At 47.9% G+C, this 27,808-nt stretch overlaps 2 long non-coding RNA genes across 2 annotated transcripts in view; both read left to right on the top strand.

The window, feature by feature from the left end:
• The first annotated feature begins 952 nt into the window (after positions 1-952).
• On the top strand, positions 953-4,495 carry LOC144888962 (uncharacterized). The gene is made up of 2 exons (XR_013621489.1): positions 953-1,594; positions 3,628-4,495. It is a non-coding gene; the product is annotated as an uncharacterized LOC144888962 (long non-coding RNA).
• A 10,569-nt stretch (positions 4,496-15,064) lies between these two features.
• LOC137415348 (uncharacterized) overlaps positions 15,065-27,808 on the top strand; it is a 28,158-nt gene continuing 15,414 nt past the window's right edge. The window contains exons 1-2 of the long non-coding RNA XR_013621491.1: positions 15,065-15,087; positions 15,471-15,577. This is a non-coding gene — a long non-coding RNA (uncharacterized LOC137415348). The remainder of the gene's footprint in view (positions 15,088-15,470; positions 15,578-27,808) is intronic.

The raw sequence follows: 27,808 nt of genomic DNA, 5'->3' as shown, positions 1-27,808 counted from the left end.
CTCCTTTACGTTCTGAGCCAGCACCTCCATCACAGCTACAAATAGTAGTGGACTTAGTACCGACCCCTGATGCACTCCCACCTTCACCTCAAACTCACCACTGTTCCCGTCCTTCGTCCTTACAGCTGTGCGGCTCTTTTGTACATTGCCATCACTACTCTGATCAACCATTCCTCCACTCCTAACATCCTCAATGCCCATGTCAATACTTTGCGTGGAACCCGATCGAATGCTTTCTCCAGATCAACAAACCCAAGAAACAACTTCTTCCTCTTCTCCATGTACTTCTCCTGCAACTGCCTCACAATGAAAAGCGCGTCTGTCGTTCCTCTTCCTGGCATGAATCCAAACTGCATTTCGTCGATCTTCACTTTCTTCCTTATCCTCCTCTACAACACCCTTTCCAATACCTTCATTCCATGCTCCAATAACTTTTTCGCTCGGTACGAGCCACACTCCAGAGGGTCACCTTTCCCCTTGTATAGAGGGACGAAGGTACTCAGTTCCCAATCCACTGGAATGCAGCCTTCTTTCACCACCAGATTACAGATCTCTGTCATTCTCTTCACACCCCAACTTCCTGCTGCCTTCAACATATCTCCCACAACTCCCGTCGGCCCTCCGGCTTTTCTACCCTTCATTGCTTTTATCGCTTCCTCAACTTCCTTCTCAGTTATCTTCTCTGCCGGTCCTAAAACTGGGTTACTCTCTATGTTGCCATCCCATTCATTCTCTGTATTCAACAGCATTTCCATATATCTTTTCCATCTTCCTTTATTTCCATCTGGGTCGACAACGATTTGTCCCACTTCATCCTTCAAGCAACTCACCCCCATCACATCACACCTCTCTTTCGCCATCTGCTTTGCAATCCTGAATACTGCTTTCTGACCCTCTTCCGAATCCAAGCGTTCTCCGAACATTTTCCTACATGCCTCCTGCGCCTTTGCTACCTCTTTCTTTGCAGCCTTCCTGGCTGCCTTATAACTTTCATGCTCTGCTGTTTCTGCTCCCGTACCCTTTGCCTTCTGCCACTCCTTGAACTTCTTCCTCTTCTCGTCAATCCTCTTTCCAACTTCATCATCCCACTTCCAAAATGTTACTTCCAAATGTGCCCTTGGTCCAAACAATCGGCCCTCCAACATGGCCGTCTCATTACTTCCGGCTGTTTCAAAAGAGAGGCTTCATCGGCTCTCCAGATTGTATTTTTCACTCCGTGGGCAGCTGCGACCGGGCATAAATTTGACGAACTGACTTGTTGCAAAGGTGGCATCCTTTGACGGTGCCACGTTGAAAGTCACCGGGGATGGGGGGTTCGGGTCCGGGTTCAGGCTGAAGGCTAGCCCAATAGGAGTGGTCGGCGTTTGCCCAATGATTATGGTTCAAAAATATCGTAAACGTATCGATTGCATACGTTTGATTTGACAATAATTGATTGTCCTTTCTACAGGGGAAGAAGAGGTGAACAATCCAACCCATCCCGACTTTGTCCCGTCACCGTTTCTGCAGCCAGCTGACACAAGTGGACGTGCCGACCAATCTGCCGAGAAGATGCAACGCTGCGGGGGAGCATCCAGGCGGTCAAGTGCTTGTGGTGAGTGTTCTTTGTCACAATTTTAAGGAATGCAGACACGGCACTATGGCTCAGATTAGGCAGTGGCTCAGATTAGCTACAATAATTATGGTAAATTAAAGTGACCTGAAAAAATAACTCTTAGATGCCATTTCCTGGCACTTCGAGGCACACTCTGCAATACAATATTATTATTGGGTTTGTTGGCATGTAGGTATATTAATAGTGCTTTGAATGTCACGAAACAAATGTCAGTGATTGTGACCTTGGCAATGTGGGTGTCGGTGGATTATAGTCAGATTATAATATTGCTTGGGTTTCAGGCCAATACGCAGCTACGTTGTCCCGAGGGCCGAACGGCCGAGGTCAATATTCCGCCCTCGGGACAGCATAACGCGCATTGGCCAAAAACTCGAACAATATTTCCATTCTTATTATGATGGATGAAGGCAATGGTAATGGCTCCAATAATCGCAGACAAGCCTAAACTGCGCCACTCCCTTGTGGGAGTAGGCCTACATGACATGTATATGTGGTCGTGCACAGGCCACGCCCACGCGTGGCCAATATTTAGGGTGAATGTTGTTCGTATGGCGGCCATAGGCCATATTTTAAAACTTCGTTGCACCCACCCCCACCTTGTGTAAACCGACATCCCCAATAATTTCATTAAGTGCACCCATTTGGACCACATTAGGAGGGTTGTCAAGTTGTCGCGGTGTGCGGGGGTTTACGACAATGCGATTAATGTCTGCCGGTGTCAGGGTCCAAACGCGTTTTCTTGAATTCTTAAAATCACACATCACTCTGCCAATAATGGACATAGAGGGTCGTGTGAGGTGTCAAAATGATCAGAGTACTTCCATACAATATGGAAGCTGCAACCCAGCTGTCGGTGACATCTGCGGTTACCTCTGGGTCAAGAAATCTGTAAAAATGGTGAAATGTATATTTTGTCTTACATTTTGATACATCATAAATTGTCTTCATAACACAGAGAATAACGAAGGTATTGGTTTAATGTGTACTCTAAAAGTTTCCCAGTACACTGTGCAAAATAATGATATCACACAAATATATCTGATATTAATATTTCTGAGTTTAATACCGCAAAACCGAAGTGTACCCCCTTATTTTCTTCATGGTATATGCAATATGCATACAACATAAGTTTGGATACAGTCGATGTGATATTGGCAATTACTTCAGGTATAACATCGAGATAAATATCATGATTTTCGCGACTGCATTGCACATTATCAAGACTAAAGAGACCTGAATTAAAGATGCCTTAGATTATTTTGGCCACCTGTGGAATAATACACACAAACACAAAAATACACCATAAATGTTTCATTTGGAGATACAAATGTGTTTCATAATACTAAATGTTTGTCCAACAAAATCAGAATTCACTTGAATGTCCATCATATTTTCTATTCAGTTGAATGCCCATCATGTTCATGATTTAACTGAGATGTCGAGCAAAATAAAAGTTCACTTGAATGTCCATCTTGGTAACTATCCATTTTAATGTCTATCATGTTCACAATTCACTTAAATGTCCACCATACGGTAATTACAATGCATCTGAAAGTCCATCGGTTAGTCGAATCATCTGCTTCTGAATCAGATGTCTCATCACCAGCCAGAGAGTTTGCCGGCTTTGTGCATCTTGGTCCGCATTTACATGCACCAATGCATGGAGACGGACATGCTTTTACACGAGCATCTTGACGATGCACAACTTCTCTGGCATCCACAGCTTATTAACTCGCGGCAGGCATCTGGTACAGGTACGAGGCTCATTAGCTTTGGTACTAACTTCGCGCCATCGATGTGCTATCCACATTCCTCTGGTGGAGGAAGGTCAGGATATGCCTGTCCTGCATGTGTCCAGATCAGGGCTCGATAGGTAGCTCGCATGATGTCAAATGTCAGGGCATCTTTTGTTGGCGGTCGGTAGTCATTTTCTGAATGTTGCCAAATGATATTTCAGGATAAATGATGCAACATTCCCTGAAATATTGTTGTCGTCCTTGTCTTCCTTTCAGGTTGGGCAAGAACAGTGCTGTGGTGAAGTAGCTTGAATGGAGGCCTGATCTCGATTACCTTCGGGGTGATTGATTCGTTTTGGCAGTGCCAGGACCGGTGATGTCCTGGCACCACCTTGCCTGGTGTTCATGCTCATCCACCGATGGAAATGGAAAAATGAAATCCACCTCATTCAGCGGTTTTATACATCATGAATACGTCGAACGTCGATGTTATGATTGTTGCTTGACGTGTGATTCTTGAACAGCGGTTGTTCAAAACATTTTCGTCTTCAAGAAGAATCGAGGAAAAAAGGCATTAACCGAACTGTTACCTTTTCGCTCCGTTACCTTCAAAGTTATAAATGCTTGGGCAATGGGCATTCCGCCCGCCCGCCCGTGTCCATTTTTCTTGTGCTCCCCCCATAGTGTTCCGTCTTCCCCAATATGGTCGCTCCATTGACGAAGGGTCATTTGTTACAGCCTTGTGAAATAGTTTTAAAGCTGCAGTCATTGCAAACAAAATAATTGTACCTTTAACATTTCCCAATGAGAGAGAGCAAAGATTATTCATGAAAAAAGAAATCATTTGTGCAGAGAATGATCAGTTTTTGTTTTTACTCGTATAATAACGTTCTCAGTGACGCAATGAATGTGACATGTGACATGTGACATGGATATGGATATCACCCCAGGTATTTTCTATATGTGGTGTTTGCATTTTGTGAAGAGCTTTACATGAATGAACGAATGAATGATCGAATGATCAATAAATTAGAATTTATTCGAGAATGCCTCCACATATAAAATGGCAAAAGGAAAAGTAGTGTTTCAGGTTATTGGATGAATGTGCAATTGAACGTGAAATAAATCAAAAAATGTAAAAATACTTTTGAGTTTTTTTTAAATTTAATGTTGTACTCAAAAGTGTGGATATATTGGCGAAGGAAGGGTGCTTGATTTATTTATATATACTAGCGTCCAGCGTGCGTGACTCGGCGCGCCCCGCGCGCTTCACCGCACGTCGTATCGGAGGGGTCGGCATCTTTGACCATTTCGGGGTGCTTTGGGTCTTCGGGATGTTTTGGGCCTTCGGGGTCTTTTGGGGTATTGGTGGCCTGAAGGGTCTTGGCGGAATTAACGCAATTAAGAGGGTTAATGTAGAGTATGGTCATTTTATTTGAAGAAGAAGAAGAAGACTTTTTTTTGTTTGTTTTGTTTTTTTATATACAGAATCGAGGCTCGTGAAAGAGCTAACATTTATCAAACAAAGTATATAAAAAGGGGACCGGTACACAAGATGGGGAGAGAAGGGGAGGAAGCACACAAACACAACATTTGAGAGCAGGGACATCGGGAGATGTGTGGGAGGGAGAGGGCTTGGGGGGAGGCAGGATCGGTATAAAATGCAAGGACACCAAGGACTTTCAGCAAAGAAGTTGGTATTTCAAAAAAGTGGATTTGGGGTGAAATTAGCGGGGGTAGAAAAGATCAAGGTTTTGGATTGGGGAAGATAAGAGATGGTGGCGAACAGCTGTTTTAAAGACCTGGAGGGAGGAGTGCGATTGAAGAGAGTGAGGGAGTTTGTTCCAGAGGCGGGACAAAAGAAGAATGAAGGAGTGAAGGTGAGCGGAGAGTCTTGATTTTGGCAGTTTAACCACAAGAGGGTTGCAGGCAGATCTTGTGCGACCTGTAGGAATATTTGGGGGACAGAGCACAGACAGGGCTGGGGGGTGAGGGGGCGGGCTACGCCGGAGATGAGTCGGTAGAAGACGGAAAGACCACCAACCTGCCTGCGGTGAGTAAGTGAAAGGCCCTCGGAGATGGCGTCATCGCGGGAGATTCCAATGATTCTGAACGCTTTGGTTTCAACAGCGTGAAGATGAGCTAGGTGTGAGGCAGGAGCACCGGCCCAGAGGGGAGAGCAATACTCCATTGAGCTGCGGACGAAAGCCTCGTATGTGGCGAGGAGCTCAGGTGTGCCAAGGAAGGACTTCGCACGACGGAGGATGCCCAGTCGGCGACTGGCTTTGGAGGCCGGCTTGGAAATGTGCTTTTTTTCCAGGAAAGATCATGGCACATAGTGAGACCCAACCCAAAAGCTTGAGTGACAGAACTTCTTGGAGAGGAATATTCAGAAAGTGGATGGGAGGGTTGTCCAGTCGGTCTTTTCGGAGAGACATCGTAAGAGTGTGAGATTTGTTTCGGATTGAAAGACACGTTCCACTTGTTTGCCCAGTCTGTGATTTTGTCCAGGTCTGCAGAGAGCGAGGAGGCTGCAGACTGCCGATCTGAGGGATGAGCAATGGAGCGGCACAACAGAGTGCAGTCGTCAGCAAAGAGTCAGAGAGATCATTGATGAAGACCAGAAAAAGCACAGGGCCCAGAACACTGCTTTGGGGAACTCCAGCCTGAACAGGAAGAGGAGGTGAGAGAAAGCCATTCAGGGCCACACGCTCACTACGACTAGAGAGGAAGTCCATGCGCCAGCCATGCGCGGATATTTCTATGGATACCAAAGGAGGAGAGTTTGGTGAGCGGAGCGGCGTGCCAGACCGTATCGAAGGCACGTCGTATGTCGAGGGAGACGCCTCTGATTTCCCGTTTGGCATTGAGGACCCCTCCCTCCCTCCATCCATTGTTGAGACAGCAGAAGCAGCATGTCCAGAGTGGAGTGACCTGGTCTGGAAGCAAATTGATGACCAGAGATCAAGCCATTGGAGAAGAGGAAACATTTCATATCCGAAGCAATGATGCATTCCAGGACTTTGCTGATAATAATTGGGAGAAGGCTGATTGGTCTGTAGTCGCTAGGATCTGTTTTTGTGCAAAGCGGTGATGTTGGCTGATTTCCAAGCAGATGGCAGTTGACCTTGAGCAAAAGAGAGGGTGAAGAGAACAGAGAGAGGGAGTGAAGGAGCGGAAGAACAGCATTTTCGGACCCGTGGGCTGATGCCGTCAGGTCCAGTTGCAGAATCGGAGTCGAGGGTTGACAGAAACTTTTCCACCTCGTCGGGCGGAAAGGACACGGAGCACCTGGGTACGACTGGGTACAGAGAGGGATGGGTGTGGCGCACAAGATTTAGAGGCAAACACAGAGTTGAGGCATTCAGCTTTTTCACGTGCGGAGGCAGCCGTGTAGCCGTTTGAGCTGAGGGGGGGGATGGAGGGGGAACAAACACCAGAAACAGATTTGACCAGACGCCACCAGGATTCGGAAGAGGGAGACAGACAAGACAGTTCGGTATTGAGAACGGAGAGATATTGTTTCCTGGCTCTCCTGAGGGTGGACACACACTTGTTTCGGGCTTTGTGAAAGGAAATGACATTTCCTTCCGTTGGATTTGCTTTCCAGGAGACGAAGGCAAGTTGTTTCTGGGCAACAGCCTCACCGCAACATTCCGTGCTGCACCATGGACGGGAGGAAGCGTACGACAACTGAAGACGACATGGCATAAATCTGTGCATGAGAGAGAGAGAGAGAGAGAGAGCAATTTACTTTGGAAGAATTCCCAGGATGATGTCAGTTGCTGTCAGAGGTGGTAGAGATGGGAGACCAGTCCAGATGATTGATGGCTGCTTGAAGACCGTGCCAGTTGGCCTGAGTGAAATGCCAGACTCGTCGACGCTGAGCAGAGCTCCCTGAGAATGGTCAGAGAGATGTCCACTTTAACAAGCACATGATCAGAAGAGCCGATTGGAGCAGAAGAAGAGCAGCAGACATTTTCAGGTAAGTTAGTCATAACCAAGTCCAGAAGAGAAGATGCTCCGTTGACTGAGATCCGGGTGGGGAAATTGACAGATTGTGTCAGTCCCAGTGAGTCGCAGAAGTCCTTTGCTGAGGAGCCATGGCTGGTGAGAGAGGTACCCACACCCAGCCAACTGGCATGGTGACAATTTAAATCACCACATATGAGGAAGAGAGACTTGGGATGAGTGCATAGAAGTGGGTCCATATTATCAGACAGCGACATGTAGATGGAGTCATCACCGTTTGGTGGACGGTACAACACACATATGAACAAGAGGTGGGAGCGAAGGGGAAGCCGTAGCCACAGGTATTCCAGGGGGTGAGGTGGAGAGAGTGCAGTGCAGTGCATTGCAGTGCAGGGCGACTGAGGAAGAGAGTTTTTGATAAAGACAGCAACCCCGCCTCCAGGACGAGGCTCAGGTCTATCATACCGGAGGAGGGAGTAACCTGGGAGAGATACCAAGGAATCAGAGACATCATGAAGGAGGAAAGTTTCTGTTAAGCAGATCACGTCTGCTTTGTCAGAAGCAACCTGTATGGAGAGATCGGTCAAGTTTGAACGAAGGCCCCAGATGTTTGAGGTCCATACCGTTCGTTAATGAAGAGGAAGGGGGACCATCGGATACAGAACAGGGGGGACGAGGGGTCGGGTAAGATGTGCAAGAGGTAGGGAGAGCCGTTGAAGGTGTGTCAGAGATTTCAGAATAGCTTGGAGAAAGGGAAGGATGGGGCGGACAGTCTAACTCTAATGACTGACTCTTTCTAGTGGTGGACTCGTGCACTTTGACATCGACGGTGACGAGAGCTACCTGTAGGTCCCGTGATGACATTCTGGGGTGCTCGGAAGCTTATTTCAGCATCTTGCGGTCTGCTCTCGGGCTGAACTTGCCGGGGCGGCATGGCCCGAACAAGTTGGCAGTTGTTTGGAATCTTCTCCACCTGTAGATGATCTTCCGGACAGTCGAATGATTCGTTTCAAATTGTTTGGAGATCTTTTTAAATCCCTTCCCAGACTCGTAGGCATCTATAACCTTCTTTCTGAAGGCCGCAGACAGCTCTTTTGATCTTGGCATGGTGACGCCGCACACTTCAACAACAAAGAGCAAACCAAACGAAATGTCAGATTTAAATAAGACAGGTTCCTCCAAGATCCTCTCCAACGATGTTCTAATCATTTGCACCTCAGCTGGTGCACCTGATTCTAATTTTAGGTATTTGAAGTAGTAATAAATGTAGGGGTGTACTTACTTTTTCCACATGCGAAATTTGCATTTATGTTTATTTAAAATATACAATGGACTACAAAATGTAAATATTTCATGATATTTGTTTTATTATATCATCTTTAAATATCAATATTGTTGAAATGAAGATCAAATAGCTGTATCTAAACTCTCTGGTCACGCACAGTCAGTCATGGCTGTTGTCTACCGCCCTCCCAAACCACACCCATCATTCCTGTCTGACTTCTCCTACTTTCTGACCCAGCTATGTTCCCTCTCCCCCTCAATCGTCGTCGTCCTTGGTGATTTCAATATCCACATGGACTCCACTGACTTCACTGATTTACTCACCTGCTTTAACCTCACTCAACATGTCAACTTTCCTACCCATAACCGTGGTCACATTTCGGACCTTGTCTGCTCTACTGGATTGATTTTGCACCATCTCTCTGGCTCCGACCTCACCCTCTCTGACCACTTAGCCATCACTATGACCGTCAACGTTCCCACCCCAGCACCAAGGCATTATCGCACGATCAACTTCCGTAAGCTAAACGCTCTTTCACCTACCTCATTGTCATCCACCCTCTCTGAAAAAATGTCCACTTCTCCCTTCGTTGACCTCCACACCCCTTCTGACCTCACTGACTACTACAACCGCACTCTCTCCTGCCTTGACCAACTTGCGCCTATAAAAACCAAAACCGTTTATTTCACCCATTCTGTTCCCTGGTTTACCCCTGAACTCCGCCTGATGAAAACTCGTGCTCACCAACTTGAAAGACTCAGCAATAAAACAGGTCTCACAGTTCACTCCCAAGCCTACAAGGACCACCTACAACACTATAAAGATGCCCTCTCCCGCGCCCGCTCCGCCTACTACTCTCAACTTATCCACTCTGGCTCCGGAAAGCCAAAAGCACTCTTCTCTACAATAAATAAACTCCTCAGCCCCCTGAACACCGCCACCCAGTCATTCACAGTAGACAACTGCATCTCCTTCCTTTCATTCTTCCAACGCAAAATTGAAAACATCTACAACAGCTTGACCACCGCCGCACCTGCCCCCCCTTATCCTGCCATCCCCTGTCTCAATTCTCCCCAGTCTCCCCTACTGACCTCTCTGAACTCCTCATAGGAATGAAAACTGCCACCTGCACTCTTGACCCCATCCCCTCCAGCTTTGTCAAGGCCTCCCTTTGTGCTCTCTCTCTCTCCACTTATCATTGCAACAATAAACTCCTCCCTGTCTACAGGCATCGTCCCACCATCCCTCAAAATTGCTGCTGTTACCCCCATTCTGAAAAAACCTGGACTAAACCCTGACACCCTAAACAACTTCAGACCCATCTCCAACCTACCCTTTGTGTCGAAAGTTTTGGAACACGCTGTAGCCACTCAACTCAAACATCACCTCTCTGCCAATGACCTGTATGAAACATTCCAATCCGGATTCCGCTCCAACCACAGTACTGGAAACTGCTCTCCTCAAAATCACCAACGACCTTCTCCTCTCCTCTGACGCTGGCAACCTCAACATTCTCATCCTCCTCGACCTGAGCGCCGCGCCGCCTTTGACACTATCGATCACACCATCCTCCTCACCCGACTTGAAACCACCTTTAACGTTACCGGCACTGCCCTCTCTTGGATTAAATCATACCTCTCTGACAGACGCCAGTTCATCTCCATCAATAACTGCAAATCCCCCACTGCTCCCCTCCCCCAAGGTGTCCCCCAAGGTTCAGTCCTTGGCCCCCTCCTCTTCATCCTTTACCTGTCCCCCCTCGGTCACTTAATCCGCCGTCATGGTCTCCAATTCCACTGCTACGCCGATGACATCCAGCTTTTCATCTCCACCAAGTCCATCTGCACCGCCACCCACTCTATCCTGACAAATTGCATCACTGAAATAAAATCCTGGCTTCAAATCAACTTCCTCAAACTTAACTATGATAAATCTGAAATAATCATCATTGGCCCAAAAACGCTCATAAAATCCACCCATAACTTTGCCCTCAACATCGACGGTATCCCAGTATCCACGTCCCCTCACATCCGGAATCTTGGCATAATCTTTGACCAATCCCTCTCCTTCGACAAATACACTAAACAGATCACAAAGACAGCCTTCTTTCACCTGAAAAACATCGCCCGTCTCCGTCCATCCCTCTCCTCCACGGCTGCAGAAACCCTCATCCACGCCTTCATCACCTCCCGTCTGGACTACTGCAATAGCCTCCTCTATGGTTCACCCTCAACAATCACCAATAAACTCCAATACATTCAGAACTCCGCTGCCCGTCTACTCACCCATTCCCGGACCCGTGACCACATCACCCCCCCCGATGGCTCCCCATCTCCCAGAGAATCCAGTACAAAATCCTCCTCTTGACCTACAAAGCCCTCCATGACCTGGCCCCATCCCCATCCTACCTGGCTGACCTCCTCTCCAGACACACTCCCACCCCCATCCGGACCAAATTCAGATCCTGGGGGGACAGGGCCTTCTCCATCGCTGCTCCCACCCTCTGGAACTCACTACCTCACACCATCAGAGACTCGTCCTCCTCCTCCTCACTCACCACATTCAAAACATCACTCAAGACCCACCTGTTCAACACTGCATTCAACATTTAACCCACAGCATTTAACCCCTGACTATCTGTTGTCCTTCTCCCTCCTTTTTGCTTTGAATATTTCCCTGTTGATTCTTGTCTTTTTTGCAATTGTTTTTATGTTTTACACTCTGTCAAAGCGTCTTTGGGCTTCCTGAAAAGCGCTATATAAAATAAATGCATTATTATTATTATTATTATTATTATTATTATTATCTATATAATAATACCGTAAGGACTCGACTTTGTTATCCCTTTTACGCCGCACCCAGTGACCCAATGCCCCGGCACTAATGGATTTACGATCTACGAACCGCGCTCTTTGTTTATCACCTACAGCCATACTCGAAAAATCTGAATTAGCCGACGTTGGGGCCCAAAAGCATCCGATTAACGGCCGATACGACGCCATCTTACGACTCCATCGTATTGGCGTCTGCTGGGTGAAGGCGCAACAAGCCGTCCGCTGATTGGACAATCCTGATCATGCATTCCGCCATTTGTGCCGGTGTCGTCGATCGCGCTGTACGCTAACCTCATCAGGTGGGTTTACCATAATGTCTTCCATATACTGTGATTACAACGAAGTGAAACTGATCAGCAGCCCATCAGTATCATATAAAGCAATAAATACCAAGGCTTCAGCTTCTGAAAGCTTAAAACAAAGTGTACTTCGCCGAGTGACGAAACGTAGGCGTAGGCCTCGGCCCTACCTATCCAGTTGTTGTTTCCGTTGTGTAAGGGGGGGAAAAAACAAACATTTTGGCCTCAGACCTTTGAGAGTACGTCGTTCCGTGAACTTTTTGAACGGGCCTCGTATGCCATGCTTCGTCAACGTTGGGTTGTTTTTAAATGATTTGAAGGATTAACTTAAGCACCTTGAATAGAGCAGTTTATTGTTCCTCAAAGACCAGTGTGTAAGTTGACTCAATATGATGGTAACTTTGCAATTCCTGCGTTGTCTCTGAATCAGCTGGCTGAGTCATATTGGCGTAGGGTCGGTCATGATCAGCCCCCCCCCCTCCCCCTCCCTTTCGTTTCACCAACTCCTGCATCTGCCACCGTTCATGATTATCAAAGTAGGCTTTACCCTGTTCACGATAAGGTAGAAATCAGAGTTGTATACGAAGAGATAAAAGGATGCCATTGACTTCGAGACGGTACGTGATATTTTCAAAAGTATATCGTAGCGTTGTCATTTAATTAGCTTGCAATAAATACGTTGTTCATATACGCACTCTTCATTCTCATCTTTCTTCCTAACTCTTACTCGGACAAGCAAATCCCCTATGCCATCCATAATGGTACACTCTATCCATACACCACATCCTCCCTTCCGTGGATGTTCCACGGGTTTCGGCTAGTTATTATTATTATTATTATTATTACGTTGAAATACGTTGAAAAAGTCAAAACTTCACATGGGGTGTAGGGGAAGGCGGGGCAAGTTGAGCCAGTTTTTGTTCTTGGAATGTTAGGACTGAACTTACTGATGATCTTGCACAAATGAGTATCTTGCCTTCTAATTTAATCCTTGGGAAACATTTTGTAGCTGGTTCTTACTTTCTATCCCCACACTGAAAGTCACTGTGACATTTTGAAAAAACGGAGGCAAAATGGCTCAACTTGCCCGCCCGAGGGGTAAGTTGATCCAACCTCTGGGGTAAGTTGTACCACATAGGGGTAAGTTGATCATTGCCCCAAATAAAGATAACTAAAGTAGAAAAGCATTGTTTTGCCAGAAAAAAATATTTAATGTTGTAAAATTCTACAACACTGAACGAAATGATTACCTTGTGTTCATGGTTATAGTAATCAGTTACGAACAAATTGAGTCACTCTCATAGAAAAACAAGATTGTCAACTGTGGTAAGAAAAGTCAACTCGATCCACCTGTCACAGTTTCAAGTCACAATAAAAGAAAAGTGTCCCAAATACACCCAGAAAGGCCAACAGTCAGACTGTGGCAATTAAGGCACAATATCTTGCTCATCAATGCCAGCTTCATCATTTGGATCTGCAACTAAAAGTAAAACATGTCAGAAATCAAGTCAATTAAGCTGCCAAACTGACAAGTCACAATAATTGAACACAAGCTGTCCAGAACAACGGGCAGAACTGCCAACGCACTTAGGCTGTGGCAGCTTACGCACGATGTCTTGCAGTTCAAATCCTGCTTCATCCTTTGGGTTTGGAACAAACACTGGGTTGTCAGATCCAACTTTTCCAGCAACTTTCTGCAGGAAGACACCTTCAAACTGAAATTCCTCTCCATTCAGTACATCAACCCGAGCAATGTAATGCACAAATCTTGATTTGCCAGCACATTTGACAACTACAAAGTCACCTTCAATGATATCCTATTCACTGTCCACATCTGATTCGTCATCATACTCAACTTCTGAATCACCATCTGTCTCACTGGAACTAGGGGTGTTTGATCTTGGGGGACATGTCTTTTTCCCATTAGCTTTGAACAAGCATCTCTTTGATTTCTTGGCTGATGGCTTCCGTTTGCGATTTTCAGATAGGGCTGCAAGCTCCTGGCATACTGGGGTGTGGAGATGGTACACCCAGTGTGGTGCAGGCTCGCAATGTATCCAATGACCGGGGTACGGTAATAATATGGTATTCTGTAAGCGCTTTGAGCCTTTGGGGAAAAGCGCATTATAAATGCTAATTATTATTATCTCCACCAACATGAGTTGGCAAGTTGAGCCATGGCTCGATTTGCCCCGTAGGGTCTGGCTCAACTTACCCCAGTCTGAACTTTCTGAGATGTCTCCACATACACACATCTTCTATGCATCCATCGTATTAAAGTCTACGACAAGAATGGAGACACATACCTGGACTAACAATAATTGTCATCTGATATCCATATTATCTCCATGCTGCATATGGAAGAAACGTGAACTTACCTGTTTTACACCTTTTTACTTTTATGGCTGAAAATTGGATTTTTCCCTCTGCAACACTGGTTTCCGTTTCAATTTCAATTTAGAAAACAATATGGCACAACGTGGACTTATGCAATGGGGCATCTATACTATAGATGGCGCCACCACAAAGTCTGACTCATTCATAAATGGCTGGGAGGTGGTGCCTCACTTCAACTTACCCCGATGCTCAACTTGCCCCGCCTTCCCCTACTTACTCTTTCACGTGACTGTACAATGCATTTAGGATCGGAGGCAAGAAATAAATATACCGTACAGTGTTTTTCACCTTTTTATTGGACAAAAACCAATTATGTATATATTTCAACAAGGAGGCTCACTTTCATTTCATCACATGCAGTGTTATTTGTAAAAGTTTATGCATGCCTGCCTGCATAATAAATCTTACGCTTCCATGTAATAAGAATAATAATAATTAGTAATATAATACCGAGTGTTTAGACAATACTCAATAGTCAATACAAATGTGTTCTACTTGTGACTCGGCGCACCTCTCATATATCTAACAGTAACATGTACGCAACTACAAGGATGTAATATTGTAATGACAATATACCATCAGAACAGACAACATGTTGTTGTTGTTCAAGGAATATTATTAATATTATTGTCCAGCAATTTATGTATTTACGATTTTAGTCCAACTCCAATAGCTGATGATTTATTGGCATAAATGTGTTGCTCGATATTAATATTAATATTGTAGCGACCCATTGGTCCCCCAAGCGAGACCAGCAGCAGAATCGCCTTGCTCCAGCCGGTGACGTAACCTTGCTCCAGCCGGTGACGTAACTAGATCAATCACATGGGGGTTAAATGCATGTTCCAAGTGAGCTCCAATCGGTGGAGGCGTCGTGGTGCACCGGGCTAAGGCGGGCCACGATGACGTATCAACGATGAGATCGAGAGCTGCAAGCAAACTGCTAAAGGTTCGAACCCTCGATCCTGGGCCCCCGCAGGTGTTGCGCCGCGGAAAATGAGCCTTCAAGCCAAAGACGTCCGGACGGACGCCCCGGGCACCCGGGCCTCCACCCTTTTGAATCTAAACCAATTAATCAATAATTAATCACTGAAAAGCTAATTAATGCATTTGAAATCGTCCACCGTTCCTTGTCGTGACGTCACATTCAACCGACCGTAAAATGAAATGTTGTTGTTTTTTTGAAAGATATTTAAATAATCTCGTTGACCCTTAAGGACTTATATATATATATATATAAAACCCTTCGGTTTATAATTATATATAAAATCGATGGACCATCCACAGGGTAAAGGAAAGAATAAAAGAAAAAAATATCACTTCCCGTTCCAGATCCAGGAAGTTGACCCCCAGAGGAAGAAGAAGAAGAACAACCACCCTCCGGCTCGTCACTCGTCACTCGTCACTCGTCACTCGTCGTCCTCGGGCACACTGCAACTGTAAGTTGTAGGTGCAGGTAGTTGCACAGTCTCTGTGGTACGCTGCTTGTAGGTGCAGGTAGTTGGACAGTCTCTGTGGTACGCTGCTTGTTGGTTTCGGCAGTTGCACAGTCGCTGTGGTACGCTGCTTGTTGGTGTAGGTAGTTGCACAGTCTCTGTGGTGCGCTGCTTGTTGGTTTCGGCAGTTGCACAGTCTCTGTGGTACGCTGCTTGTAGGTGTAGGTAGTTGCACAGTCTCTGTGGTATGCTGCTTGTATGTGTAGGTAGTTGCACAGTCTCTGTGGTATGCTGCTTGTTGGTGTAGGTAGTTGGACATTCTTTGTGGTATGCTGCTTGTATGTGTAGGTAGTTGCACAGTCTCTGTGGTATGCTGCTTGTAGGTGTAGGTAGTTGCACAGTCGCTGTGTTATGCTGCTTGTAGGTGTAGGTCGTTGCACAGTCTCTGTGGTATTCTGCTTGTAGGTGTAGGTAGTTGCACAGTCGCTGTGGTATGCTGTTTGTTGGTTTCGGTAGTTGCACAGTCTCTGTGGGATGCTGCTTGTCGGTGTTGGTCGTTGCACAGTCTCTGCGTTATGCTGCTTGTAGGTGGAGGTAGTGGGACAGTCTTTGTCGTATGCTGCTTGTAGGTGTAGGTAGTTGCACAGTCTCTGTGGTATGCTGCTTGTAGGTGTAGGTAGTTGCACAGTCTCTGTGGTATGCTGCTTGAAGGTGTAGGTAGTTGCACAGTCTCTGTTGGATGCTGCTTGTCGGTGAACATAGTTGCACAGTCGCTGTGGTGTGCTGCTTGTAGGTGGAGGTAGTGGGACAGTCTTTGTCGTATGCTGCTTGTAGGTGTACATAGTTGCACAGTCGCTGTGGTATACTGCTTGTAGGTGTAGGTAGTTGCACAGTCTCTGTGGTATGCTGCTTGTAGGTGTAGGTAGTTGCACAGTCTCTGTTGGATGCTGCTTGTCGGTGAACATAGTTGCACAGTCGCTGTGGTGTGCTGCTTGTAGGTGTAGGTCGTTGCACAGTCTCTGTGGTATGCTGCTTGTAGGTGAAGGTAGTTGCACAGTCCTGTGGTATGCTGCTTGTAGGTGTACATAGTTGCACAGTCGCTGTGGTATGCTGCTTGTAGGTGTAGGTAGTTGCACAGTCTGTGTGGTATGCTGCTTGTAGGTGGAGGTAGTTGCACAGTCTCTGTGGTATACTGCTTGTAGGTGTAGGTAGTTGCATAGTCTCTGTGGGATGCTGCTTGTAGGTGCAGGTAGTTGCACAGTCTCTGTGGTACGCTGCTTGTAGGTGTAGGTAGTTGCACAGTCCCTGTGGTGCGCTGCTTGTTGGTTTCGGCAGTTGCACAGTCTCTGTGGTATGCTGCTTGTAGGTGAAGGTAGTTGCACAGTCTCTGTGGTACGCTGCTTGTAGGTGCAGGTAGTTGGACAGTCTCTGTGGTGCGCTGCTTGTAGGTGCAGGTAGTTGCACAGTCTCTGTGGTACGCTGCTTGTAGGTGCAGGTAGTTGCACAGTCTCTGTGGTGCGCTGCTTGTTGGTTTCGGCAGTTGCACAGTCTCTGTGGTACGCTGCTTGTAGGTGCAGGTAGTTGGACAGTCTCTGTGGTACGCTGCTTGTTGGTTTCGGCAGTTGCACAGTCTCTGTGGTACGTTGCTTGTTGGTGTAGGTAGTTGCACAGTCTCTGTGGTGCGCTGCTTGTTGGTTTCGGCAGTTGCACAGTCTCTGTCGTACGCTGCTTGTTGTTGTATCTAGTTGGACAGTCTCTGTGGTATGCTGCTTGAAGGTGGAGGTAGTTGGACAGTGTCTGTGGTATGCTGCTTGTCGGTGTACATAGCTGCACAGTCGCTGTGGTATGCTGGTTGTAGGTGTAGGTAGTTGCACAGTCGCTGTGGTATGCTGCTTGTAGGTGCAGGTAGTTGCACAGTCTCTGTGGTGCGCTGCTTGTAGGTGCAGGTAGTTGCACAGTCTCTGTGGTACGCTGCTTGTAGGTGCAGGTAGTTGCACAGTCTCTGTGGTGCGCTGCTTGTTGGTTTCGGCAGTTGCACAGTCTCTGTGGTACGCTGCTTGTAGGTGCAGGTAGTTGGACAGTCTCTGTGGTACGCTGCTTGTTGGTGTCGGCAGTTGCACAGTCTCTGTGGTACGTTGCTTGTTGGTGTAGGTAGTTGCACAGTCTCTGTGGTGCGCTGCTTGTTGGTTTCGGCAGTTGCACAGTCTCTGTCGTACGCTGCTTGTTGTTGTATCTAGTTGGACAGTCTCTGTGGTATGCTGCTTGGAGGTGGAGGTAGTTGGACAGTCTCTGTGGTATGCTGCTTGTCGGTGTACATAGTTGCACAGTCGCTGTGGTATGCTGCTTGTAGGTGTAGGTAGTTGCACAGTCGCTGTGGTATGCTGCTTGTAGGTGCAGGTAGTTGCACAGTCTCTGTGGTGCGCTGCTTGTTGGTTTCGGCAGTTGCACAGTCTCTGTGGTACACTGCTTGTAGGTGCAGGTAGTTGCACAGTCTCTGTGGTACGCTGCTTGTAGGTGCAGGTAGTTGCACAGTCTCTGTGGTGCGCTGCTTGTTGGTTTCGGCAGTTGCACAGTCTCTGTGGTACGCTGCTTGTAGGTGCAGGTAGTTGGACAGTCTCTGTGGTACGCTGCTTGTTGTTGTATCTAGTTGGACAGTCTCTGTGGTATGCTGCTTGGAGGTGGAGGTAGTTGGACAGTCTCTGTGGTATGCTGCTTGTCGGTGTACATAGTTGCACAGTCGCTGTGGTATGCTGCTTGTAGGTGTAGGTAGTTGCACAGTCGCTGTGGTACACTTCTTGTAGGTGCAGGTAGTTGCACAGTCTCTGTGGTGCGCTGCTTGTTGGTTTCGGCAGTTGCACAGTCTCTGTGGTACGCTGCTTGTTGTTGTATCTAGTTGGACAGTCTCTGTGGTATGCTGCTTGGAGGTGGAGGTAGTTGGACAGTCTCTGTGGTATGCTGCTTGTCAGTGTACATAGTTGCACAGTCGCTGTGGTATGCTGCTTGTAGGTGTAGGTAGTTGCACAGTCGCTGTGGTATGCTGCTTGTAGGTGTAGGTAGTTGCACAGTCTCTGTGGTATGCTGCTTGTAGGTGTAGGTAGTTGCACAGTCTGTGGGATGCTGCTTGTAGGTGTAGGTAGTTGCACAGTCGCTGTGGTATGCTGCTTGTTGGTGTACGTAGTTGCACAGTCGCTGTGGTATGCTGCTTGTATGTGTATGTAGTTGGACAGTCGCTGTGGCATGCTGCTTGTTGGTGTAGGTAGTTGCACATTCGCTGTGGTATTCTGCTTGTATGTGTAGGTAGTTGCACAGTCGCTGTGGTATGCTGCTTGTATGTGTAGGTAGTTGCACATTCGCTGTGGTATGCTGCTTGTATGTGTAGGTAGTTGTAGTGTCGCTGTGGTATGCTGCTTGTTGGTGTAGGTAGTTGCACAGTCGCTGTGGTATGCTCCTTGTATGTGTAGGTTGTTGCACAGTCGCTGTGGTATGCTGCTTGTCGGTGTACGTAGTTGCACAGTCTCTGTGGGATGCTGCTTGTAGGTGTAGGTAGTTGCACAGTCTCTGTGGTATGCTGCTGGAAGGTGTAGGTAGTTGCACACTGCACAGTCTGTGGTATGCTGCTTGTAGGTGTACATAGTTGCACAGTCGCTGTGGTATACTGCTTGTAGGTGTAGGTAGTTGCACAGTCTCTGTGGTACGCTGCTTGTTGGTGAACATAGTTGCACAGTCGCAGTGGTGTGCTGCTTGTAGGTGTAGGTCGTTGCACAGTCTCTGTGGTATGCTGCTTGTAGGTGAAGGTAGTTGCACAGTCCTGTGGTATGCTGCTTGTAGGTGTACATAGTTGCACAGTCGCTGTGGTATGCTGCTTGTAGGTGTAGGTAGTTGCACAGTCTCTGTGGTATACTGCTTGTAGGTGTAGGTAGTTGCATAGTCTCTGTGGGATGCTGCTTGTAGGTGCAGGTAGTTGCACAGTCTCTGTGGTACGCTGCTTGTAGGTGCAGGTAGTTGCACAGTCTCTGTGGTGCGCTGCTTGTTGGTTTCGGCAGTTGCACAGTCTCTGTGGTACGCTGCTTGTAGGTGCAGGTAGTTGGACAGTCTCTGTGGTGCGCTGCTTGTAGGTGCAGGTAGTTGCACAGTCTCTGTGGTACGCTGCTTGTAGGTGCAGGTAGTTGCACAGTCTCTGTGGTGCGCTGCTTGTTGGTTTCGGCAGTTGCACAGTCTCTGTGGTACGCTGCTTGTAGGTGCAGGTAGTTGGACAGTCTCTGTGGTATGCTGCTTGTTGGTTTCGGCAGTTGCACAGTCTCTGTGGTACGTTGCTTGTTGGTGTAGGTAGTTGCACAGTCTCTGTGGTGCGCTGCTTGTTGGTTTCGGCAGTTGCACAGTCTCTGTCGTACGCTGCTTGTTGTTGTATCTAGTTGGACAGTCTCTGTAGTATGCTGCTTGAAGGTGGAGGTAGTTGGACAGTGTCTGTGGTATGCTGCTTGTCGGTGTACATAGCTGCACAGTCGCTGTGGTATGCTGGTTGTAGGTGTAGGTAGTTGCACAGTCGCTGTGGTATTCTGCTTGTAGGTGCAGGTAGTTGCACAGTCTCTGTGGTGCGCTGCTTGTAGGTGCAGGTAGTTGCACAGTCTCTGTGGTACGCTGCTTGTAGGTGCATGTGGTTGCACAGTCTCTGTGGTGCGCTGCTTGTTGGTTTCGGCAGTTGCACAGTCTCTGTGGTACGTTGCTTGTTGGTGTAGGTAGTTGCACAGTCTCTGTGGTGCGCTGCTTGTTGGTTTCGGCAGTTGCACAGTCTCTGTCGTACGCTGCTTGTTGTTGTATCTAGTTGGACAGTCTCTGTGGTATGCTGCTTGGAGGTGGAGGTAGTTGGACAGTCTCTGTGGTATGCTGCTTGTCGGTGTACATAGTTGCACAGTCGCTGTGGTATGCTGCTTGTAGGTGTAGGTAGTTGCACAGTCGCTGTGGTATGCTGCTTGTAGGTGCAGGTAGTTGCACAGTCTCTGTGGTGCGCTGCTTGTTGGTTTCGGCAGTTGCACAGTCTCTGTGGTACACTGCTTGTAGGTGCAGGTAGTTGCACAGTCTCTGTGGTACGCTGCTTGTAGGTGCAGGTAGTTGCACAGTCTCTGTGGTGCGCTGCTTGTTGGTTTCGGCAGTTGCACAGTCTCTGTGGTATGCTGCTTGTAGGTGCAGGTAGTTGGACAGTCTCTGTGGTACGCTGCTTGTTGGTTTCGGCAGTTGCACAGTCTCTGTCGTACGCTGCTTGTTGTTGTATCTAGTTGGACAGTCTCTGTGGTATGCTGCTTGGAGGTGGAGGTAGTTGGACAGTCTCTGTGGTATGCTGCTTGTCGGTGTACATAGTTGCACAGTCGCTGTGGTATGCTGCTTGTAGGTGTAGGTAGCTGCACAGTCGCTGTGGTATGCTGCTTGTAGGTGCAGGTAGTTGCACAGTCTCTGTGGTATGCTGCTTGTAGGTGCAGGTAGTTGCACAGTCTCTGTGGTGCGCTGCTTGTTGGTTTCGGCAGTTGCACAGTCTCTGTGGTACACTGCTTGTAGGTGCAGGTAGTTGCACAGTCTCTGTGGTACGCTGCTTGTAGGTGCAGGTAGTTGCACAGTCTCTGTGGTGCGCTGCTTGTTGGTTTCGGCAGTTGCACAGTCTCTGTGGTACGCTGCTTGTTCTTGTATCTAGTTGGACAGTCTCTGTGGTATGCTGCTTGGAGGTGGAGGTAGTTGGACAGTCTCTGTGGTATGCTGCTTGTCAGTGTACATAGTTGCACAGTCGCTGTGGTATGCTGCTTGTAGGTGTAGGTAGTTGCACAGTCGCTGTGGTATGCTGCTTGTAGGTGTAGGTAGTTGCACAGTCTGTGGGATGCTGCTTGTAGGTGTAGGTAGTTGCACAGTCGCTGTGGTATGCTGCTTGTTGGTGTACGTAGTTGCACAGTCGCTGTGGTATGCTGCTTGTATGTGTATGTAGTTGGACAGTCGCTGTGGCATGCTGCTTGTTGGTGTAGGTAGTTGCACATTCGCTGTGGTATTCTGCTTGTATGTGTAGGTAGTTGCACAGTCGCTGTGGTATGCTGCTTGTATGTGTAGGTAGTTGCACATTCGCTGTGGTATGCTGCTTGTATGTGTAGGTAGTTGTAGTGTCGCTGTGGTATGCTGCTTGTTGGTGTAGGTAGTTGCACAGTCGCTGTGGTATGCTCCTTGTATGTGTAGGTTGTTGCACAGTCGCTGTGGTATGCTGCTTGTAGGTGTACGTAGTTGCACAGTCTCTGTGGGATGCTGCTTGTAGGTGTAGGTAGTTGCACAGTCTCTGTGGTATGCTGCTGGAAGGTGTAGGTAGTTGCACACTGCACAGTCTCTGTGGTATGCTGCTTGTAGGTGTACATAGTTGCACAGTCGCTGTGGTATACTGCTTGTAGGTGTACGTAGTTGCACAGTCTCTGTGGGATGCTGCTTGTATGTGTATGTAGTTGGACAGTCGCTGTGGCATGCTGCTTGTTGGTGTAGGTAGTTGCACATTCGCTGTGGTATGCTGCTTGTATGTGAAGGTAGTTGCACAGGCGCTGTGGTATGCTGCTTGTATGTGTAGGTAGTTGCACATTCGCTGTGGTATGCTGCTTGTATGTGTAGGTAGTTGCAGTGTCGCTGTGGTATGCTGCTTGTTGGTGTAGGTAGTTGCACAGTCTCTGTGGTATGCTGCTTGTAGGTGAAGGTAGTTGCACAGTCTCTGTGGTATTCTGCTTGGAGGTGTACATAGTTGCACAGTCGCTGTGGTATGCTGCTTGTAGGTGTAGGTAGTTGCACAGTCGCTGTGGTATGCTGCTTGTAGGTGTACATCGTTGCACAGTCCCTGTGGTATGCTGCTTGTAGGTGTAGGTAGTTGCACAGTGTCTGTGGTATACTGCTTGTAGGTGTAGGTAGTTGCACAGTCTCTGGTATGCTGCTTGTAGGTGTAGGTAGTTGCAGTCCCTGTGGGATGCTGCTTGTAGGTGTATGTAGTTGGACAGTCGCTGTGATATGCTGCTTGTTGGTGTAGGTAGTTGCACATTCGCTTTGGTATGCTGCTTGTATGTGTAGGTAGTTGCTCAGTCGCTGTGGTATGCTGCTTGTATGTGTAGGTAGTTTCACAGTGTCTGTGGGATGCTGCTTGGAGGTGTGTGTAGTTGTACAGTCTCTGTGTTATGCTGCTTGTATGTGTAGGTAGTTGTACAGTCGCTGTGGTATGCTGCTTGTATGTGTAGGTAGTTTCACAGTGTCTGTGGTACGCTGCTTGGAGGTGTGTGTAGTTGCACAGTCTCTGTGGGATGCTGCTTGGAGGTGTAGGTAGTTGCACAGTCTCTGTGGGATGCTGCTTGGAGGTGTAGGTAGTTGCACAGTCTCTGTGGGATGCTGCTTGGAGGTGTAGGTAGTTGGACAGTTTTTGTGGGATGCTGCTTGGAGGTGTGTGTAGTTGCACAGTCTCTGTGGGATGCTGCTTGGAGTGCAGGTAGTTGGACAGTTTTTGTGATTTGGTGTTTGGAGATGTAGGTAGTTGGACAGTTTTTGTGGGATGCTGCTTGGAGGTGTGTGTAGTTGCACAGTCTCTGTGGGATGCTGCTTGGAGTGCAGGTAGTTGGACAGTTTTTGTGATTTGGTGTTTGGAGATGTAGGTAGTTGGACAGTTTTTGTGGGATGCTGCTTGGAGGTGTGTGTAGTTGCACAGTCTCTGTGGGATGCTGCTTGGAGATGTAGGTAGTTGGACAGTTTTTGGTGTTTGGAGATGTAGGTAGTTGGACTGTCCCTGGTATTGTAAAGTCATATCTGGATTTTGATCAAGTTTTATTTCTCAGGTGATATGATTGTTGCCTGCCCTTGCCTTCTCTCAGCTACAACACCTTTTATTATCTCTGGGCATGCATGGTGAGGGCTTTGGTCAGTTTGCTGTTTGGAAATGTTCACCCAGATTCGAACATGGCAGCAGGTCGCATGTAAAACTAGACCGGCACTCGGTAGAGCGCATACCCCTGCCAGGCTGAACAGTTTACGTTTTGTATCCACTGACAGGTCGGATCTAGACCTGGACCTGAACTCAAAGCTAATCGGCTTGTTCTTGTCACTTACCAAACTCATCCACCAAGTTTTGTCATAAATCATCCACACCTTTTTGAAATATGATGCTGCATATCTTTTGGTCCAATCACTCAATGGTGAAGAATCACTTAAAATTTTCAAAAATTCTCGTATCCGGATTCGTATCTTCACCAAAATCGAATCGATTCGACTTCATCACACACTCAACCTGTCCACAATTTTTTGTCCGAATCTGGCCACAAACTTTTGAGATATCCTGTTCACAAACAGATACAGACCTCCATCCACCTTCGATGGCAGAGGTAGAAAGTCCAAGCGAGGGTGTGCAACCAAGAAACTCATTTTGCAATAAATGTTCGTTTCCCATTAATCGTACACTTTCTAAAATCAAATCTCACCCCTCTCCTCCAAATCTTCCCCATAACCCCTCCCCTCCAAATCTTCCCCATCACCCATCCCTTTCAAATCTCCCCCCTTGCCCCTCCCTCCTAAACTACCCCCTCACCCCTCCCCTCCTAGACTCCTCCCTCACCCCTCCCCTCCAAATCTCCCCCATATCCCATCCCTTTCAAATCCCTCCCCTTGTCCCTTCCCTCCCAAACTCCCCCCTCGCCCCTCCCCTTCAAATCTCCCCACCCTCATTTCTTCTCAATTTCCGCCCTCTCACTCCCCCTCCTCAAAGCGTCCTCCCCGATTCTTCCCCCTTCCAACTCTCACCTCCATCTCCCCCAACCTTCTGCCTCGCTCTTCCCCCTCCTCAAATAACACCTCATTGTGCCTCACCCAATCACCATCAAACCTTTTGTCCGCCCCATCCTTCTCTTTCTCCGAGCTATTCTGAAATCTCTGACACACCTTCAACAGCTCTCCCTACCTCTTCCACCTCTTCCACATCTTACCCTGCCCCTCCTCCCCCCTGTTCTGTATCCGATGCTCCCCCTTCCTCTTCATTAACGGTATGGACCTCAAACATCCGGGGTCTTCGTTCAAACTTAACTGATCTCTCCATACAGGTTGCTTCTGTCAAACCAGACATGATCTGCTTAACAGAAACTTTCCTCCTTCATGATGTCTCTGATTCCTTAGTATCTCTCCCGGGTTACTCCCTCCTCCGGTATGATAGACCTGAGCCTCGTCCTGGAGGTGGGGTTGCTATCTTTATCAAAAACTCTCGTCCTCACTCGCCCTGCACTGTACTCTCTCCACCTCACCCCCAGGAATACCTCTGGCTACGGCTTCCCCTTTGCTCCCACCTCTTGTTCATATGTGTGTTGTACCGTCCACCAAACAGTGATGACTCCATCTACATCTCGCTGTCTGATAATATGGACCAACTTCTATCTACTCATCCCAACTCTCTCTTCCTCATATGTGGTGATTTCAACTGTCGTCATTCCAGTTGGCTGGGTGTGGGTACCTCCCTCACCAGCCATGGCTCCTCAGCAAAGGACGTCTGCGACTCACTGGGACTGACACAATCTGTCAATTTCCCGACCCGGATCTCAGTCAACGGAGCGTCTTCTCTTCTCGACTTGGTACTGACTAACTTCCCTGAAAATGTCTGCTGCTCCTCTTCTGCACCAATCGGATCATCTGATCATGTCCTTGTTAAAGTGGACATCTCTCTGACCATTCTCGGGGAGCCTGCTCAGCGTCGACGAGTCTGGCATTTCACTCAGGCCAACTGGCACGGTCTTCAAGCAGCCATCAATCATCTGGACTGGTCTCCCATCTCTACCACCTCTGACATCAACTCATCCTGGGAATTCTTCCAAAGTAAATTGCTCTCCCTCATGCACAGATTTATCCCATCTCGTCTTCAGTTGTCATACCCTTCCTCCCGTCCATGGTACACGGAATCTTGTGGTGAGGCTGTTGCCCAGAAACAACTTGCCTTCGTCTCCTGGAAAGCAAATCCAACGGAAGGAAATCTCATTTCCTTTCACAAAGCCCGAAACAAGTGTGTGTCCACCCTCATGAGAGCCAGGAAACAATATCTCTCCGTTCTCAAGACCGAACTCTCTTATCTGTCTCCCTCTTCCAAAACCTGGTGGTGTCTGGTCAAATCCGTTTCTGGTGTTTGTTCCTCCTCCATCCCCTCCCTTACCTCAAACGGCTACACAGCTGACTCCGCACGTGAAAAAGCTGAATGCCTCAACTCTGTGTTTGCCTCTAAATCTTGTGTCCCAAACCCATCCCTCTCTGTACCCACCATACCCAGTCGTACCCAGCTGCTCCTGGACTCCGTGTCCTTTCCTCCTGACAAGGTGGAAAAGTTTGTCAACCCTCGACTCTGATTCTGCAACTGGACCCGACGGCATCAGCCCACGGGTCCTAAAATCCTGCTCTGCCGCTCTATCTCACCCTCTCTCTGTTCTCTTCACCCTCTCTTTTGCTCAAGGTCAACTGCCATCTGCTTGGAAATCGGCCAACATCACCGCTTTGCACAAAAAAGGTGCAAAAACAGATCCTAGCAACGACAGACCAATCAGCCTTCTCCCAATTATCAGCAAAGTCATGGAATCCATCATTGCTTCGGATATGAAATCTTTCCTCTTCTCCAATGGCTTGATCTCTGAGCATCAATTTGGTTTCAGACCAGGTCACGCTACTCTGGACATGCTGCTTCTGCTGTCTCAACAATGGATGGAGGTCCTCAATGCCAAACAGGAAATTAGAGCTGTCTCCCTCGACATATCACGTGCCTTCGTTACGGTCTGGCACCCCGCTCTGCTCACCAAACTCTCCTCCTTTGGTATCCATGGAAATCTCCACGTATGGCTGGCTGACTTCCTCTCTAGTCATCGTCAACGTGTGGCCCTGAATGGGGTTCTCTCATCTCCTCTTCCTGTTCAGGCTGGAGTGCCCCAAGGCAGTGTTCTGGGCCCTGTGCTTTTTCTGGTCTTCATCAATGATCTCTCTGACTCACTTGAAAATCCTCTCTATCTTTTTGCTGATGACTCCACTCTCTGCCGCTCCATTGCTCTTCCCTCAGATCGGCAGTCTGCAGCCTCCTCACTCTCTGAAGACTTGGACAAAATCACAGACTGGTCAAACAAGTGGAACATGTCTTTCAATCCTGACAAATCCCACACTCTTACTATGTCTCTCCGAAAAGATCGACTGGACAACCCTCCCATCTACTTTCTCAACAATCCTCTCCAAGAAGTTCTGTCGCTCAAGCTTTTGGGTCTCACTATCTGCCATGATCTTTCTTGGGAAAACCACATTTCCAAGCTGGCCTCCAAAGCCAGTCGCCGACTGGGCATCCTCCGTCGTGCGAAGTCCTTCCTCGGCACACCTGAGCTCCTCACCACATACAAGGCTTTCATCCGCAGCTCAATGGAATACTGTTCTCCCCTATGGGCCGGGCCGGTGCTCTTGCCTCACACCTAGCTCGGCTTCACGCTGTTGAAACCAAAGCTTTCAGAATTATTGGAATCTCCCGCGATGAAGCTATCTCTGAGGGCCTTTCACTCACTCACCGCAAGCAGGTAGGTGGTCTTTCTGTCTTCTACCGACTCCTCTCCGGCCTTGCACCCCCAGCTCTCTCTGTGCTCTGTCCTCCAAATATTCCTACAGGTCGCACAAGATCTGCCAGCAACCCTCTGATGGTTAAACTGCCGAAATCTCGGCTCTCTGCTCACCTTCACTCTTTCATTCCTCTTTTCTCCCGCCTCTGGAACAAACTCCCTCACTCCCTTCAATCCCACTCCTCCCTCCAGGTCTTTAAAACAGCTGTTCACCACCATCTCTTATCTTCCCCCATCCAAAACCTTGATCTTTTCTACCCCCGCTAATTCACCCCAGATCCACCTTGTTTGAAATTCCAACTTCTTTCCTGGAAGTCCTGGCCGTGTCCATATGTTTTATACCTCTCCCACCCCCCCTCCCCCTTCCCATGCCCTCCCCCAAAGCCCTCGCCCTCTCTCAGATCTCTCGATGTCTCCATGTCTCTCGGTCCCTGCTCTCAAATGTTGTGATTGTGTCCTTCCCCCTCTCTCCCCATCTTGTCTACCGCTCCCGATGTTATATGTTTGTGTGTCGGTTTGTCTTTCTGTGTGATTAATGTTCGCTCTTTCACGAGCCTCGATCTTGCAAACAAAAAAAAAAAAAAAAAAAAAAAAAATACAGACCTCCATCCACCTTCGATGGCAGAGGTAGAAA

Source organism: Myxine glutinosa, unplaced genomic scaffold (genome assembly GCF_964187855.1).
Source record: "Myxine glutinosa unplaced genomic scaffold, kmMyxGlut1.1 SCAFFOLD_330, whole genome shotgun sequence".
Lineage (NCBI taxonomy): Eukaryota > Metazoa > Chordata > Myxini > Myxiniformes > Myxinidae > Myxine > Myxine glutinosa.
Note: the sequence above shows the minus strand (reverse complement) of the source record. Positions and strands in the feature narration are given on the sequence as shown.